Source organism: Sapajus apella, unplaced genomic scaffold (assembly GCF_009761245.1).
Source record: "Sapajus apella isolate SASKATOON/1434 unplaced genomic scaffold, GSC_monkey_1.0 scaffold100, whole genome shotgun sequence".
NCBI classification, from domain to species: domain Eukaryota; kingdom Metazoa; phylum Chordata; class Mammalia; order Primates; family Cebidae; genus Sapajus; species Sapajus apella.
Genome location: NW_022437040.1, coordinates 1,237,229 through 1,253,927, shown reverse-complemented (window position 1 = coordinate 1,253,927; position 16,699 = coordinate 1,237,229).

The window sequence follows — 16,699 nt, the reverse complement described above, 5'->3', positions numbered from 1 at the left end:
AGTGGTTTGAAAATATTTTCTCTCATTCTGTGGGTTGTCTCTTTGTTGATTGTTTATTCCTCTGTGCAGAAGCTTTATGGTTTAATAGAATTTCATTTGTCCAGTTTTGCTTTGGTTGCCTGTGCTTTTGAGGTTTTACACAAGAAATCTTTGCCCAGACAGTGTCCCGGAGAGTTTCCCTATATTTTTCTTCTAGTATTTTCACAGATTTAGGTCTTAGACTTAAGTCTTTAATCCACTTTGATTTGATTTTTTTAATATGGTGAAAGCTAGGGGTCTAGTTTCTGTCTTCCGCATATAAACATCCAATTTTATCAGCACCACTTATTGAAGAGACTGTCCCTTCCCCAAAATACATTCTTGCCACCTTTGTCAGTAAAGGTGTGGATTTATTTCTGGGTTCTCTGTTCTGTTCCACTGGTCTACGAGTCTGTTTTTATGCCAGCACCATGCTGTTTTGGTTACTATAGATATGTAGTATAATTTGTTTATTTTTTATTTATTTATCTATTTTTTTAGACAGAGTCTCACTCTTTTTGCCCAGGCTGCAGTGCAGTCGTGCATTCTTAGCTCACTGAAACCTCTGCCTCCCTGGTTCAAGCTATTCTCCTGCCTCAGCCTCCCAAGTAGCTGGCACTATAGGTGTGTGCCACCACGCCCAGCTAATTTTTGTATTTTTAGTAGAGATAGGGTTTCACCAAGTTGGCCAGATGGTCTCGATCTCTTGACCTTGTGATCCTCCCACCTCGGCCTCCCAGAGTGCTGGGATTACAGGCATGAGCCACCGTGCCCAGCTAGATCTGTAGTGTAATTTGAAGTCAAATAGTGTGATGCCTCCAGCTTTGTTCTTTTTGCTTAGCATGGCTTTGGTTATTCTGGGTTTTTTGTAGTTCCATATAAATTTTAGGATGTTTTTAAAATTTCTGTGAAGAATGTCATTGGTATTTTTATAGGAATTGCATTGAATCTGTAGATTGCTTTGGGCAATAGGAACATTTTTAACAATATTCTTCCAATCCATGAACTTGTAATATCTTTTTATTTTTTGGGTACTCTAATTTTTTCATCAATGTTTTATAGTTTTCCTAGTGAAGATCTTCCACTTCTTTGATTAAATATATTCCTAGATGTTTTACTTTATTTGTAGATGTTGTAAATGAATTGACTTTCTCTTTTTCAGGTTGTTTGCTATTGGTGTATAGAAAGCTACTGATTTTTGTATGTTGCTTTTGTATCCTGCAATTTTACTGGATTTGTTTATCAGTTTGTTTCTTTGGTGCAATCTTTAGATCTTTATCAAGATAAGACCATACTATCTGCAAACAAGGATAATTAGACTTCCTCCTTTCCAATTTGGAAGGAATTTTTTTTCTTTCTCCTATCTAATTGTTCTGGCTAGGACTTCAGTGCTATGTTGCATAAAATTGGTCAAAGTGGCCATCCTTATCTTATCCAGGTCTTAGAGGAAAGGCTTCTAATTTTTCCCCATTCAGTAAGACACTAGCTGTGGGTAATAGTCTGTACTTTAGTTAATGCTTAAATATACTAAATAAGATACTGTGGTAAATAATATTAAAACCATAACTTTCTTTTCATGGATCATATCATTAATCATGCAGATTTTCATCTTATTTTTTCAGTATTTTATTTTCACTTATTCATTTATGCAGAAAGCATTCATATGCCAAATATTGATTGAGAACCTACCATGTTGTCTTCCTAGGTGCAACTCCTCACTTCATGACAAAGTCTATCCTGTGCTAAGACAGTTGGCACTGGGCACATGTGATTGAGCATGTTCAGAGATGTGCTAAAGTTATAAAATGTAAATTGAATTTCCATCTGGGCACAGTGGCTCACACCTGTAATCCCAGCACTTTGGGAGGCCAAGACAGATGGATCACCTGAAGTCAGGAGTTCAAGAGCAGCCTGGCCAAACTGGTGAAACCTAGTCTCTACCAAAAATACAAAAATTAGCTGGGCATGGTGGCAGGTGCCTGTAATCCCAGCTACTTGGGAGGCTGAGGCAGGAGAATCACTTGAATTTGGGAGGCGGAGGTTGCAGTGAGCTGAGAATGTGCCATTGCACTCCAGCCTGGGTGACAGAGTGAGACTCTGTCTCTAAATAAATAAATAAATAAATAAATAAAATGTACACTGAATTTCTAAGACATAGCACAAGAATAATATAAGATTTCATTAATAATTTTTATATTAATATTGAAGTTATATTGTAGATATATTAAGATAAATATACTTTAGAATTAATTTTAACTTTTTTTTTTTAAATTTTTTTATGTGACTACTAGAAGATTTAAAGATACATGTGTTGCCGGCATTTGTAGTTTATATTGAGGACACAGAGTGGGCATGTTTAAATAATTCCTGTCTTATAACAAACTGTCGTAAGTGTCATAAAATTAAAATCTCCTTCCTTCATCAATATTAAGTGTGTCTGACCTATGTCACTGGTGATGTGAAGAATTTGATGTTTTCTCCAGAATCATAGTGTTGCAAAATAAAATGAGATTGGTAGTCATCTGGTTTTGAATCTTATACTCACTGGCCATATGACCATAGGCAAGTTATTAAACTCTCTTAATCTTAATTTCCTCATTAGTTAAACATCCCACAGAATATTAAAAGGGTTCTGGATGATTGATGTAAAGTGTCTAGCACAGCATTTGAGATTCATATTGCAATTCAGATTGTCTAGCTGTTCAAAACAATACCAATGGTTTTAATCATGTATGTATGGGCACAGGTGGGTAAGACAGTGCTGATTTTGCTGTGAGTGTCACCATAGTGACTTAAGCACCAGCAGTGATCCTAACACATGGTGGAAAAATACACTGCTATAGACGGAAGGAAGGGCATTATTATTTGGAAAGGGCCTTCTTAACCCTTTGATCATTACAAGTTATCTACATTTCTAGTGCATTTAAATGGCCTATCTGGGAATTCTGAGGTAGCGTTCATAACAATAACAAGGAAATGAGCAAAGCCCAGTTCCTGTCACACACACATGTGGACCACTATGCACCACCTGCTGCATTCTCCCCATGTGACTATGGCCTCCTCAGCCTTAGCCATGGTTTTTGGTAAGCAGCTTTAGGAGTATAAAAATTTTCACTAAAATCATCATTGAATGCAAATTTACCATTTAATGAAGCTTTAGACGTCCCTGATGACTTCCTGTACTTCTGTAGCACGTATGGCAAAGCTGACTCTGCAGGGCTGAAGGGTGGCTTACTAACCAATTAGAACCAGTGAAAGAGGAAATTTGGAATGAGGGCTCAATGTCTCGAAATCCTCAATCTGGTATAAATCTATTATGACTCTGGACAGGCTTCCCAAACACAGGTCAACTTCCCAAGTATAGCTGCCCCTTCATAGTAGCCTACAGCCAACTCGAAAAGGGAAATTTACTCTGAATTCATTATTTCTAAGGTGTGTGTGTCTCCTCTTCATTTTTATTTCCCAAAAGGAAACACAGGTAAGCATAGATCAAATGCAGGCATACTAAAACACAAATGCTTATTGTTGATTGGAGTGTAGAATGTAAGTTTCATCTTGTGACAATATGGCCCCATGGATGGCCCCTGAAATACAATGAACTATGACTAATATATTGCCTAACCATCTAATGTTAACCTTGGAAAACAACTCCAGAATCTGACTTTAGTACAGCTTTCTACCCTGGTAGGAGGAGGGGTAATATTCTCAGACCCATCCTACCCTGTCTTTGATTCACCCACCTGTTCTCCCCACTTGTAAGGATGCGGCAATTAGGGAACCCTTCTCCACTGCTGGTGAGAATGTAAACTTTTACACCCACTATGGAAAACGGTGTGGAGATACCTTAAAGAACTAAAAGTAGAACTACCATTTGATCCAGCAATCCCATTATTGGATAGAAAAGAAGTCATTATTCAAAAAAGATATTTGCAACTGCATGTTTATAACAGCACAATTCACAGTAGCAAAATCATAGAATCAACAGAAATGACCATCAATTAACGAGTAGATTAAGAAACTCTGGTATATATATAATGAGTTGATAAAGTCTAGTATATATATAAATATATATTCCATCGTGTGTGTGTATACACACACACACACACACGATGGAATACTACTCAGTCATAAAAAGGAATGATTTAACAGCATTTTCAGTGACCTCGATGAGATTACAGACTATTATTCTAAGTGAAGGAACTCAAGAATGGAAAACTAAACATTGTATGTTCTCACTGATAGGTGGGAGCTAAGCTATGAGGATGCAAAGGCATAAGAATGACACAATGGACTTTGGGAACTTAGGGGGAAGAGTAGGAGGGCGTGAGGGATAAAAGACCATAAATATGGTGTATGGTATACTGCTTGGGTGATGGGTATACCAGGCTTTCACAAATCTCCACTAAATAACTTGCTCTTGTAACCAAATACTATCCGTACTCCAACAACTTTTGGAAAAATAAAAGTTTTTAAAAATTCCTCAACTATTAAAAAAAAAAAAGAATTTTTCAGCCTCCTTTCCCTCTGCCAGATCCATGACTACTTGCCCTCTCCCCTTTCCAGCCACACTCTGGCCCAGACCTAGGAGAAGACTAGTGGATATGACTGCTGAGCACTCCAGGACATTGACTGGGCTGGGTTTACCAGTTGCCTAAGCTCCTATGTGTTGGAAAGTACACAGTCATGCTCCATGTCCTTTCTTCCACTTCCTTCATCCAACAAATACATGTTAAATATGTTAGTTGCCGAGACAGAGCAGTAAACAAAATAGAACAAAATCCCTTTCTTCATGGAGTTTACATTTTAGTCCTGAGCCATCCTCAATAAACAAGAGAATTAAAACATTAAGTATCTCAGATTTTGATGAGTGCTAAGGGAAAACTAAGGCAGAGAAATGAAATGGGAAATTGTAGGTGCTGTCTTGTAAGATGGGACAGATGGGGACAACATCACTGAGAGGCTGGCATTATGGGCCCAGGTGCAGGTTCAGCGCCCCTGCTCCCACCTTCTCCTTGACTTCATTTCTTCATGAGACTGGCTAGAGAGGTGCAATATCAGGATTAAATTCTGCAAGGAGAATGTTAGCTTTGAGCTTCAATTCCATCGCTTACCAGAGGGCTCCCACTCTACCAGTGTGACCAATCAACTCTGCTGTTGGTTGCCTAGAATTCCCTTGAGAACTTCCCCCAGTGGAGAGGTTATTAGGACAGGATTTTAGAACTGCTGGATTTCCAGCTGTAATTACTCTGAAATGGCACGAAAACAACCTGCTCACCCTCTGGCATCGCTTTGCTCTCCATCTGCACTAGTCCCTTGTGGAGGTGAGTGGGAGGGCAGATTCTCCACATGAAACTGTGAATTATGACTTCTGCAGACAGCCTGGGCTTCCTGCTCAATGAAGAGCCAAAGGGATAGTTCTGCACAATTAGAGATGAATAATCTTAATCGCTTACTTATATTGATCATTTACTACGATTTCTAAGACATGTGTGTATTGTCATATTAATCTTCCCCATTGTTCAATGGCATATGTGCCATAATTATCCACTTTTTATATAGGATGAGAGTGAAGCATGAAGAAGTTAAGTAATTTGCAGAGAGTACTGGCAGACCCAAGACTCTCACCTGAGCAACCTAGCTCCAGAGCATTCATGCTGCCCTTTCTAGCGACCTCACTGTGTCTCCCTTGGAAAACAGGAATGAGGGGACTTAGAAGAAAGGTTCTGATTCCTGAAGTTACCCACACAAGCTTTGATAACTCAAAGTTCCTACTGCATTGGTCCTTTTCCTTCTCTGCCTTGCCTTCCTCTTCCCATTCCTTCCCTTTCATTTCCTTTCACTTCTAGGTCATATACGGAGTCCACTTCTCTGCCCTCCACAGCCATATGCTCTGTCTAACCAAGGACAACCTTTCTCAGGCTCACTATGGAGCAGTAGCTGTTTCTCAGGCACCACAGATCCTTCAGGAAGTCTGAGGCTCTTTTTTTAGAAAAAACTATGAACAGAGATAAAGAGACAGAATATCAAGACCTTTTCCTCAGGTCCGTCCTCCTTCCCACTTTCTCTTTCCTCTTATTATAGGCCCTGGATAATGACAAGGTTGCCTCGTAAATGTTTAGGAAGCAGCTTCCATCCTAGCCCTGGGCCTGCCATAGGGTCTCTGGAGGAGAGGGAAGAGTCTGACAGATGGCTTAAAACCATTGGGGGAGAAAGAAAGGCTTACCTTCCCAAATTTCACTCCTTGTTCTCTGTCTCTACTGATGTGCTGTCACCACTGTCCTGCCTATAAGACACCCAACCTGGAAGGATCCTGGGCAAGGGGGTGAGGATCTCAGATGTGTATGAAGGAAAAGGAGAATAGACACTGTGCACAGTAGCTCCCACCTCTAATCCTGGCACTTTGGGAGGCTGAGGTGAGTGGATTTTGAAGTCAGGAGTTCAAGACCAGCCTGGCCAACATGGTGAAACCCCGTCTCTACTAAAAATACAAAAATTGGCCAGACATGGTGGTGTGTACCTGTAATCCCAGCTACTTGGGAGGTTGAGACAGGAGAGTCACTTGAACCTAAGAGGAAGAGGTTGTGGTAAGCTGAGATTGTGCTACTATACTCCAGCCTGGGTGACAGAGGGAGACTGTGTCTCAAAAAATAGGTGGAGGGTGGACAAGGCAGGGAGAGTAGAGACCCTAAGAAATTGCTGATGGCATGGTGGGATTCCTGTGCTCACTGGTCATTTCTCATCAGCTTCAAATGGAAGAAACCTCCTGAGGCTGTGTATTCTGCGAAGGTCCATTCTATGGAATGAGTATTCTGTGAACCTGGAGAAATGCAAAGAAAACAAAACAGGGCCCCACCTGTAGGTATCTCACCATCTAGATAAGCCTCAGAATAAATTGCCTTAAAAATAGTTAACGCTCACATTTGTTGGGATCTGTGAGAGGTGAATTGAAAAGTGTAGATTTAAGTCAAATGTACCAAAGTGACACATTGTTCAACAGGCAAGCGCATGGCTCAAAGCTTGGGGCTTGATGCTATGCAGCATCGTTGGTGTTTCTTTTTTCATTAAAAAGTGCAAGTGGAAGTTTAACACGTTAGGTTATTTTATTTGCATGAAAAGAACTTCCTCTCTGCCGTCCTTTGCCCCCTACCTTTTGCCTCCAATCCTCTGTGTGAAGTGTGAACCACTTCCAAGCAAGTGAAACTTGAAGACCTACTTAGGTTCTCAGGCTCATTACCAAGAATTTAAAACCTGTCTATTCATTCAACAACAATGGTTTCCATGGCAATTACCTCAACACATGACATCCCCTGCAGCTCAGCTAAAGAAATGCACCAGCAGAAATGGCGACACAACACCACATTTGCCAGGAAGAGCTGGGCAGGGTCCTTGACTGGGGCTGGGCATAAGGAATTAATTTAGATTTTTTTTAAAAAGCAAACATTTTGATTTCTTTGTGCATGATTGATTTTCTCCTATTTTTATTTCAACCGGTCAAACCTGTGAAGATACTTCATGTGGCAAATCGCTGGAATTGTGACTAGGTAGAAGTGACCAGGGACAAAGACCTGTGTCAATGACCATTTTCATCACCTCTTTACCCTTTTCATCTGTTTCTGACTCATTATACTTTGCCCTTTCCTCTTCTAAGACCAGGATGTCTTGTTAATAGTATACACACGTATACTAATTATACTAATTTTCTTTACTAAGAAAGGCAGCCAAGTGCCAGAATGTAAATGCAGGCTGGGGTTCCACACTGATCTAGACAATCTGCCCTTCCTACCTCCATCAAGAAAAGCAAACGGAACGCACACTTAAGCTCCCTGCACAAGAAATCACTAGTCAAATAAATACACAAATAAAGAGGGCCCCTGTTAATAAGCAACCTACAATGTGCCAGGCACTGTGGTAGGAGCGCTGCGTAAATCATTTTTGTCATGATTCCATAGGATCAGGATCTTCACCTTTGTACAAATGAAGAATGCATACTTAGAGAAACAAAAGTGCTGAATGTGTCAGAAATGGGATTTTTAACCCAAATTGGCCTGGCTCCAGGGCCCATGTTCTTTAATTAATTGATAAAGGGGCTTATTTTCTCACTCAGGTTTGAGAGAAGGTAGAGTGTGGAGAGGCATTCAGTCAAGTGGTCCAGGCTATTATCTGAGCACTTGAAGTCCCTGTGCTCTGGCTGGGACAACACTGAACAAGTCCCTTGCAGCCTTTTTCTCCTTAATTTTTCCAGAGAATGTTAAGAGCAATGTTGACCTGCTTCCCTGGTTATGTAACAAGTGACTGAAATAAATAATAAGTCAGAGTTCTGAAATGCCAGCCGGTGATGACGGCTCTCATAGACCCACAGGGATAGGCCCCTGCAAAAGGGAGATAGAGAAGAAACACAGAATAAAAATGCTTTAAAATGAGTAGGAAGAGGGGCTTGCCCAAAAGAGAATGACTGGAATCTCTCTTATCCTTAACCTGTCTCCCCCTAAGCAGATGTGTTGGATGAGAAGCGCAGCTCCTTATTCTAACTTCTGTAAAACCTGGCTCTAGAGGGTCAAAAGGCCACCTGAGAAGACACCCTAGGCCATTCCTGGATGCTTCTGGTGTAAGCATGTGTAAGACTGGAAAACTTTATATGTGTGCATTAATTTCTCTGCAAGGAAGAATTTTGGACTTACAGGTTTCCTTTTAATAAGCACTGTAATGCAAATACCTGTTATCTTCAGCCTGAGAGCCTATTTGTGTAATCATTAAATAAGGAGCTATATTAGCTTCATATTAAGGTAATAGCTAGGCTTATCTAATTTTGCATTTACTTAGGCTCAGTCCTTAATGATGTATGATACCTTTAATTAAGGGTCAGCAATTAATGAGGCAGTAGAGGTTACCGTACTTTATGTTTTAGTTAGCAGAAATTTAACATGGTTGTGACTTTGCATCATTTTCTCCTTTTCTAGCATTTGAGAAGCTATACAAAAGAGAACTTTGGAAATTACATGGAACTCTGTCCCTATCCATTCTAACTTATATATGTGTTTATGTGGCGAGCTTTTATTCAACATGTGAGATCACAAAACAGAACCATGCATGATCTTGTAGTTCCACATACTCTCAAGGAACTCAGAATCTAGGGATAGCCATATTAGGCTTCAATAGATGTCATTTTAAAGGAAGGCTCCAGGGAAAATGTGAACCATAATCTCTCTAGATGGGATCAAACTGAAGTCCAAGGATCTCAGCACGTTGAAGGGCATCCCATTCACTTATACAGCAAACATGCAGGAAAAAAAGAATAACAATAGTGTCCCAGTTGGCAGTGATTGTGCTGCTTTACGTTCTTGCAACGACCTTCCATGATAGCACAATGGAAAGGCACTTAGGGATTTTTAACTTTGAGAAAAAGAAGATGAAACAGCCACTGTTTATAAACACTCAGGTTGCCACTTTTTGTTCACAACATATGTAGATGGATTAGAGCTGAATTCTATGTTGAGTCCAAAGACTGTAGATTTTTCAAGGCTGTTATATTTTGATGTTATCAAAAACAGTGCTAGAGATTGTTTTGGCTTCTTGAAAGTAAGTAACTTTCCTAGAATGAGTCTCTTCTACCAATCTCTACTTAAATTTTTATATTTACTCAGATTATACAAGCTATAGCCAAAGAACATACATGGCATTTGGCTTTTAGAGACACATATATTTACTTCTACATATGCATAAATATATATATTTAAGTATTGGTCACATCCACTGTGAATATACAAATGAAGTGGATGGTTATGCAGAAAAGGACAGTGTTCATTTAAGAAAAGACAGTCTGAATAAGAGTAAAATTTCTAGATAGACTTCTTCCAAGTAATACATACAAATAGATTCAGTGACTAAACATTTCGCCTATGATTAAGTCAGTTTTAATGGTAAAGACAACTGAAGAAGGAATAGAAATAAAGGGAGTTTATTTTAAAACTAGAGAATCATGTTATACTTCCAAAAAACTGACCAGGAAAAGTACATTGACTTTAGAATTCAAGTAGAGGTTAGTTTGAATCCTACATTGCCATTTATAGATCAATTAAACTTCAGCAACTGTCACAGGTTGGGTTCCCTGGGGAAGCTAACTCTAAACTAGAGATTTGAGTATAGGAGGTTTATCTAGGAGTGCTCTTGGGATCAATACCCAGGGGAAAGGCAGGGAAGGAAGAGAGAGTAGCAGAATTGGTCAGGAAAACAAGCCAAGCTTTTATGCACTCAACAGAGGTTTTGTCAGGCTACTAGGAGCTCTGAAGCTGGGTGACCCTGCAGAATTGGCCTGAGATGAGGCGAAGGGGGTCAGGACTGTGTATTTCCCACACTGATACCAAATCTCAGAAAATTGTCAGGCATCAATGCCTGATTCTTAACCAGTAAGTAGCAACCTCCTACGCTGATCATTCATTGAATGGAGGCCTCCCCAGGAAGGGGCCATGACTTTGGGTAATGTGGCCCCATTCAGCAGCGATAATTCCAAACAAAGTCTACATTCTGGCAGGACTACCAGCAGCTGGGGAAGTAAATCCTGGAGAGCAGATCTAGGCAGCCCACCACAGTGTCTGAAACAGCATTTTGGATTCCTTTATTCATTCATTCAACAGATATTTACAGAACTCCTGCAATCCATGATTAGGGTACCCAGTGATTAAATAATAAACAAAGCTGACCACATCCTTACCCTCCTCTGAGGAACTCTCACTCTGAGGAATAAGGTAGAGGGTATACAAAAAAGAAAAAAACAAAATAATTACAGAGTATAAGTACTATAAAGCAAAAAGAGTGAAAAGATAGGAATTAAAAAGAGGTAAGACTGCTTTAAATAGAGTCCTTTCAAGTAGAAAGGATTAAAGAATGAATGAAGAAGTTAAGAGAGTGAGAACAAACAATTCATTTGAAAGCATGGGATGGTAACTACAGGAGGACAGATTCCAAAAAAAAATACTTGATATGGTCATAAGATTATTTACAATGCAGATGATTAGAGAGGAAGTGGAGGATGAGTCAGGAGAAAAAAAAGGGTAAATGAAGAAGGAAGTTCCCAGATCAGGGATCAGCAATTACTGCCCACAATTGGAGGGAGCATCTGTTTTCTAAATGAAGTTTACAAATGCATAACCTCTTGGTTGCATATTGCCTATGGCTGCTTTCATGCCACATCTGCAGACCTGGGTCATCGTGAAGAAAAGCCTATCATAGTTGCTATCTGGACCTTTACCAAAAGGGTTTGCTCACCTTTCGTTTAAAGGAGCCAAGATATAATGGAATCCAGTGCCAATCTGAAGAGGTTGCCTTTGCCTTCAGCAGTACTGGTACCCTTCTTGGATGTAACAGGAAGGCAAGCAAAGAAGATGTGCACAAAGGCAGTGGGGTTTGTGGATGTGATGACAGAGAAAGAAAGGAGTTCCATCTTGTTGGCTTCTATTTGCTTAGTGACAAATGTGAGCGAGGAGGAGGGCTTGGGAGGGTTTAAATAGAAAGGAAAGGTTTTGAAGTTCTCAATTTGGAGAAAGAAAAGGCTGATTTACTAGGGAAGTGGAACTGAAAGAGGTGGTCCTGAGTACCTATTGGAGCCTATGGCCATAAATCTGATTTACACTCAATTTAAAGAAGCGACAACTAGTTACAATGTTGTAATAAATTTATGCTTTCATGCCATTTCTTCTCCTACAGCCTGTAGCAAGGAGAAATATGATAAAAGGAAAAATGTTAGATTCATCTTAGAAGGTATCAGCGTCATTTACTTGAAACAGTAGAAAACTATGGCAGTGGAAGAAAGGGGGCTGTTAATTACTGGTAAAAAATCAGGCATCGATGCCTGAGAATTTTCTGGGATTTGGTAAGTGTATTAGTCCATTTGCCTGCTGCTGATAAAGACATACCTGAGACTGGGTAATTTATAAAGAAAAAGAGGTTTAATGGACTTACAGTTCCACCCGGCTGGGGAGGCCTCACAATCATGGGGGAAGGCAAAGGAAGGACAAAGGCATGTGTAACATGGCAGAAGGCAGAGAGAATGAGAACCCGGTGAAAGGTGTTTTCCCTTATTAAACCATCAGATCTCATGAGACTTATTCACCACCACGAGAAAAGAATAGAGGAAACCATCCTCATAATTCAATCATCCCCAACTGGGTCCCTCCCACAACATATAGGAATTATGGGAGCTACAATTCACAATGAGATTTGGGGGGAGACACAGCAAAACCATATCAATAGGGATAAAATATATTTTATTCTGGTCTCATTTGTAAAGTTTGGGTTAAGGTGTGTGTATCAGTTGGGTTGAGCAGAAGAAACAAAAAGCACTCTATACATTTGAAAGAGAGAGAAATTCAATGCAAAGAATCAGGTGCTTGGAAAAATCATTGGGAGGACTGAAGAAGCAGGTTCCAGGTGGGCTTCTTGGAATGACTCCTGAAATACCATGAGCCAAACACTGGGGAGCCACAGTTCAGTGGCTTTGGGAGCTGTGCTGTCTTAGGCTGACAGGGGTGCCACAGCCATGGCAAACTCTGGACATCAGGAGAATGTTCACCAGAAACTGCTTCAGGAGAACTATGACCTTGCTGCCCAGCAGAGACAAACAGAATCTTCCCGAAGATTGCCTCTATCTTTCTTGTTCCCAAATCTGGCATGGATGTACCTCATTGCCAGTATGCAAATTATAACTAAAAAAGAGTGCATTGGCTTCCCAGCCTCTCTAGATAACAGGCAGAAGAAAAGCTAGTTGAGAAACCAACCTAGTGCCTCCCACATTAAGGTATCACAAAGTGAGACCTGGGTTCTTGCCTGCAGGGAGCTGTGAGTCTACAGTGGTGTTGAGAGAAGCACAGTAGCAATGCCTCAGGGCAAGAAGCCAAGTCAAACCACCTCCTGGATCAGCCAATGGCCTGAAGAGCCCTGAAGCACAGTTGTAAGATGTGCTTCCACATTGTGCATCCCAGAAGCAGGGTGGAGGCAAGGGATGAGTTGAGATTAAAAAGCAAGTGAGAGACAGAGAAAGCAGAAAACTTCAGCTGAATATCAACCTAACAACCTAAATTTATTCACAAGAAGCTCGTATCTAAGTCAGCAAGCAGAGCACAAATTCATCCCAGGTGAAAAGAATTTTATATAAATGTTTAGGGTGTTCGAAGAGATAAATGAAAGAATAATATCAATTTTAAAAGATTATTAAAATGTAAAGAAAAAGGCTAACATGGGTGGATATGAAAGAGATCCAGTTAGAAATCAGTAATTAAAAATAAATTACTAAAATTAAAAATATATTTATGTATATATATAAATACATAAATATGCATATATTTGCCACAATTTAAAATGTCACAATATAAGAGTGCCATAGTTAAGGAGAGAATTAGTAAATGGGAAGATAGTACTGAGAAATTTGCCTGGAATATTGATAAAGACTTTAAAAGTGTGAATGAGAAGTTAGGAGATGTGAAAGATACCTCAACATACTTCGGCATATGTCTAATGGGAGTTTCAGAAAAAGAGCATGCAGGAAATCATGGGAAAATAATATTTGAAGACATATTTCTGAAATTTTTGCAAGAAAAAATGAGTAGTTTTTTTGAGGTTTAAAGTGCACTTTGAATACTAAGCTTCTTAAATAAAACCAAAGCCTCCCTGAAATGAGTTGTAATTAAATGAAAGTACATCAAGGTTAATATTAAAATCTTAAGAGCTTCTAGATAGAAAAGAAAGGTGACTTGAAAGAAACAGATAATTACATGACCATCAGACTTCTCATAGCCATAATTTAATACTTTCAGAAGCAAATGGCAGGGTAGGATCAGAGGCCTGAAAAAACATAAACAAATGCAAGAATTAGATTTACTGGAAATTTGCAAAATGACAGTAAAACAAAATATTCAGACAGTCGAAGACATTAGGGCATGTACCACCCACAGACATTTACTAAATCTATTAGTAAAGAATGTACTGCAGTAAGTAAAAATCAGACACATTTGGTTGGTTGGCTGGCATGGGAAAAGGAAGGCACTGCAAGAAAGACACTGATTAAAATGGTAAATATTATGGACTGCTGACAATAATAAAATAATAAAGTACAACCAATCATCCAAATAATATAATTTTCTCCAGAACTTATGGATAGTAAGCTGCTGAATTATTGGTATAGGCTTTCACCACTTGAATTCAAGAGCAGGAAAGAAAGTCAAGTTTGCTGATAGTTTGTACCAAGGAGTAATGATAACAGTGACCATGGGTTGTAAATTGAGTTATAAAGGAAGTGAAGACATCTGAGCAGTTGTAAATAATGGGAAAATGAATGGGAGGGTACATGGGGCAACATTAGGAGGTCTTAAGGAGGTCGAGGAAAGATTGCTGTTGGGATGCTTGTAAGGCTTCGTCATACAACAGATCCTTGCAGTAGATTTCAGGGGTATCTGAAGGATTCACCATGTGTCATGAGATAAGCCAGAGTGTGAAAAGTTTAGAAGTCAAGCATAAGCACAGACAAAATTCTACCATTCCTCAGGATGAGATGAGAGCAGGAACGGAGGAGAGGGCAGAGGGTCTGGAACCCAAGACTTTAATGAATAGAGAGAGGGAGAACATAGTCTGTCAGTGACAGCAATAAGAGGAGAGGGAGGTGGAACAGGCTGATGGGATGTACCTCAATGGAGCAGCGCATCTTGTAAGAATGTGGCCTTGGCTGTGGAGAATAGCTCTGGAAAGCATAATGTTCTGTTTTATACCTAATTAATGGCAACGTGTATGGTGTTAGTCCCTGAGAGTCTGAGCCCATGACTTGCATTGCGGAATGGTTCTTTAAGAGGTCCCATTTGCAAGGCTTAAATTAAATATAAAGGGAATTGAGACTTTTTTTTTTCTTATCATTAAGAGCAGTGTATTGTCTATTGAGGTCCCTTATTTCTGGAAATCTCTGTATTAAAACTTATGACTTAATCTCAGGATTCATGAAGGAGTTTTTGGTTGGTTGGTTTTTTCTTTTTTTTTTTCTAAGTTCTGGGTACCTGTACAGAAGATGCAGGTTTGTTACATAGATAAACATGTGCCATAATGATTTGCTGCACTTACCAACCTATCACCTAAGCATTAAACCAGCATGCATTAGCTATTTTCCCTACTGCTCTCCATCCCCCACCCCACCTGCCCTGACAGGTCCCGGTGTGTGTTGTTCCCCTCCCTGTGTCCATGCGTTCTCACTGTTCAGCTCCCACTTATAAGTGAGAACATGTGGCATATGGTTTTCTGTTCCTGCGTTAGTGTGCTGAGGATAATGCCTTCCAGTTCTATCCATGTCCCTATGAAGAACATGATCTCATTCCATTTTATGGCTACATAATATTCCATCGTGTATATATATCATATTTTCTTTATCCAGTCTATCATTGATGGGCATTTGGGTTGATTCCATGTTTTTGCTATTGTGAATAGTGCTGCAATGAACATACACATGCATGTATCTTTGTAATAGAATGATTTATATTCTTTTGGGTATATACTCAGTAATGGGATTGCTGGGTCAAATGGTATTTCTGGTTCTAGAATTTTGAGGAATTGCCACGCCATCTTCCACAATGGTTGAACTAATTTACATTCCCACTAACAGTGTAAGAGCATTTGTGTTCCTCCACATCGTCACCAGGATTGGTTGTTTCTGGACTTTTTAACAATCGCCATTCTGACTGGTACATCTCATTGTGGTTTTGATTTGGATTTCTCTAATAATCAGTATTGAGCTTTTTTTTTTAAATTTGTTTGTTGGCTGCATAAATGTCTTTTGTGAAGTGTAGGTTCATGTCCTTTGCCCACTTTTTAATGGGGTTGTTTGTTCTTATTTCTTGTAAATTTGTTTAAATTCCTTGTATATTCTGGATATTACACTTTTGTCAGATGGATAGATTGCAGAAATTTTCTCCTACTCTGTCGGTTGCCTGTTTGCTCTGATGATAGTTTCTTGGACTAGCAGAAGATTTTTAATTAGATCCCATTTGTCAGCTTTTGATTTTGTTGCAATTGCTTTTGGTGATTTCATAATGAAACCTTTGCCCTCATGGAAGAGTTTTTATACCTGTCTGCACTGTGACTTACAATTCTGCTATGTGTCCAAGGGTTGAATGGGATTATATATTTTTCTTCGGGGTGGTAATCTGTACCAAAGAGATGCAGAATTCTTTTTCTCAAGAAGTTTCCAGTTCAATGAAATATGAGCAGGAAATAGATCTTCTGAGTACATGTAATTACATTTTTATTGCTTTTATTGATTATGTATTGTTATAAATAAAATACGCAAATGTCTTACAGTATAGAGATATAATCTATTTTTTATAAATTAAAATCTGTAAATAAGACTCAGATATGAATATTTTATTTGATCAAGTATTGTAGCTTTTACAAAATTAAAAATAGTCAAATATTTTAGCTTTTATGTGATTAAAAATAGTCAAGCAAAAATATTCATTGAGATCCTCACACATTTAAGGTGATGATTTCAGTGTCACAGGTGATACAAAGAATTATAGGACCAAGCCCCTACTTTCCAGAGTTTTCATTTGCATGTTTTTATTTGTATCTTATTCTATGAGAGCCAATAAGTATTAAATGCCAAAGAGAAGTATTATTCTGGTTTAAAAAAATTATTCTGCATATTCACAATAGA